Source organism: Ceratina calcarata, unplaced genomic scaffold (genome assembly GCF_001652005.2).
Source record: "Ceratina calcarata isolate Rehan_Ccalc_2016 unplaced genomic scaffold, ASM165200v1 scaffold272, whole genome shotgun sequence".
Taxonomy (NCBI): domain Eukaryota; kingdom Metazoa; phylum Arthropoda; class Insecta; order Hymenoptera; family Apidae; genus Ceratina; species Ceratina calcarata.
The window spans coordinates 261,765-264,430 of NW_017149415.1; the positions used below are offsets into that span (position 1 = coordinate 261,765).

General features: G+C 39.4%; 1 protein-coding gene across 2 annotated transcripts in view; it reads right to left on the bottom strand.

Moving 5' to 3' along the window:
* LOC108623521 (serine proteinase stubble) overlaps positions 1 to 1,578 on the bottom strand; it is a 22,985-nt gene extending 21,407 nt beyond the window's left edge. For both annotated transcript variants that reach the window (XM_026812362.1, XM_018022081.2), the window contains exon 1: positions 1,096 to 1,578. The gene's annotated coding sequence lies outside the window, so the exon portion shown is untranslated. The remainder of the gene's footprint in view (positions 1 to 1,095) is intronic.
* Positions 1,579 to 2,666: the final 1,088 nt, after the last annotated feature.

Here is a 2,666-nt window from a genome sequence, read left to right on the forward strand (position 1 = left end):
CATTTATAAGAAATCTGAATACACAAATAATATAAATACTGCATGTAATATGTAAAAATATAGAAAACATCATAAGCAGAAAACATATCGCGAAACATAAATGATTAAAATTACTGTTATTTAAAATAAATTCTCTGAAGCTGTACCATAAATATTTAGCGTAAACATCAAAGCAGTCTAACCATTAGATGAAAGTGACTTCCTAACGAAGTAACATTACTTCTTTTTATCTCATTTTATACTTTTTCGATCGTTGTTCTCAATTTATAAACGCGATCTTGATTATTTCGTATCATCAAATGTTAGCTCTGTCAGTAGCGAAAGTGCTTCTTCAACAGATTAATGACTTCTTGCCTGTGGTACAACATTTTCTAAATTCAGTGTTACAATTACAATAAATCTCACTTCTCCTTTATGGATCCCCCAGTCATCTATCTACAAGCGTTTTCTTGGAATCTTGAATGTCTCTTCGAGTACCATTACTTTAATGGAGCTCTTTAGATTTTTTTTCGTAAAACCGTCTCATTGATAAATTCCTCCAAGCACTTTCTTTCAACGATTCTCTACAGAAATACCATTCTCAACGTTCATCCTTAATGAACATTAGAATTCTATTAAATTAGAATGGCATTGAATTAGAATAATGAACAAAAAAACTGTAATTAATTCGAAACGTTAATTCAAGTGGTCTACTGGTTATTAAATTGATGACCGAGTGGCAAGCCACGAATTGTGTTAATACAATGTCTCGGCCCGTCAGTTTGCCATCTGTGGAAACTCGTACCGCGGCGAAGGTTGCGGCCGACGATTTTTTTTTCCCCGGTAATAGCTGAGTGGCTCGACGGCCGAACGTTCAAATCACTAGTTTCGTTTGTCTATCCATCTTTTAACGTTTTGCTGGATGCTCATTGCGAGATAGGCTTTCTTTCAAAAACCGATACCTCCTCACTTTCACTCGATTTTTTCTAATACTCGTCAATTACCTCGCTGTCATACACTCCTTTGTACTTTGTACAGAAACTTCAACTGTTTCTGTCGTGAAACGTTAATTCTTATACTTAATACAAAGATACATTGGAATTCGGTTTTACTTACTGATATGCAGAATCGAATTGTTGTCCGGAAATTGTCACTTTGAATTCTTCTTATCTTCAGAGAGAAATCCTACCACCCTCGCGGCCTCTTCTTCTTCCTCTTTTTCTACCGCGTCTGTCCTGAACAGTCCTCACCACCATAACACAACGAATAGTAGGTTTCAGAACGTCCCTTACCACGATCCTCACTAAATATTCCTTCCCTCATCAAGTCAATTACATCGCCCCATCGTGCCACTCCTCATCTTCCCATTGAACCTCCGAGATCGAAACGCTTCGTTCCAACGGCAACAAGATTTACTTCCGATCTTAATTTCAGTTTTATCCAACGCAGCAGTTGCAGAGATCCAATCGACGGTTCCTCGTGAGTATCGTCGATTCACCCGATTTCCCTCCGTTTTCCCGGCCGCCTCAGTGGACACTCGGATCGCACTCGGCCTTAGGATCTTTCTCTACGACGAGGAAAGATCCACACGACGGTAGGCCTGCACCATGTCTATCCTCTCGTCTCGAGAAGCCCCGGTCGGCTGGCTGCCGCGACTGCCCACCCTCCGCTACGTTCGCCGGCTCTCACTTTCTCCAGCGAGTAGTTTCATTTCGGTAGTAGAGGTAAAACTCTCTCGCGTGTGTCCCCCACCTCGGCCGCGACCAGCTGCCACGGCCGTCTTCTCTCTTCTTCACGGGAAAATCGAGCACCGATATTATCACCGTCCTTCAATCCTTATCTCTGTCAAGAATTCCGCGACTGGTTTATTAAAAAGGATATCATTTCTACTTACTGTATTATTTATTAAAAAGGATATTATTTCTAATTCTAAGAAAATATCGAATGATAGATACAAAGAGGAATAAACCTTGTTACGAGTTCCCTTATCATCTGGCAACATTATGAAATTGTCCTATAGTCGATGCGATCGAAGATCAACAAGATAACACAATGATTGTTTCAAGGGATCTATTTACCCTCAAGGGAAACTGTACTTCTTTCCCTCGTCGAACTTTTGGCAATGTAAATATCAGGGATGATCGAAAATCGAATGGAAAGAGGATTAGCGGTCGGAAGTTGCGGCTGTCTTAACGAAGTGGCATACGCGGTCCGAGGAAGAAAGTTTGAATAATTATTTGTCGCGCGGGTGGAAAGTTTCATCGTTAAATTGACAACGGCGTGGATAAACGACGCGCGAGTCGACCCATTAAATGACCCAATCTTCCTCCTCGCGGGTGTTGGTGGCGTGTAAACTGAAATTTTCAGCGACAATTTGCACAGGCTTATGGCCGCGGAAGGAAACTTGCAGCTGGAACCTCTTACTTTTTGCAATTTTTTATTACGTAATTCTAGACACATTCGTTTTTAAGGTCGTATGAACCCTTACACAGAAACAATGTAAAGCATCTAAATTTTAACAGTTACTACATATTACATTAATAAAACATCGTACAAAATTTTAGAAATTTAGCTAGCCTATTAAAAAAGTTATTATACCTTGAATTCCTATGTCAAATGATAAAATTTTGATTTCATTTATGAAAAAATATGAATGCAACAATGACAGAATTTTGTAATTTTGTATA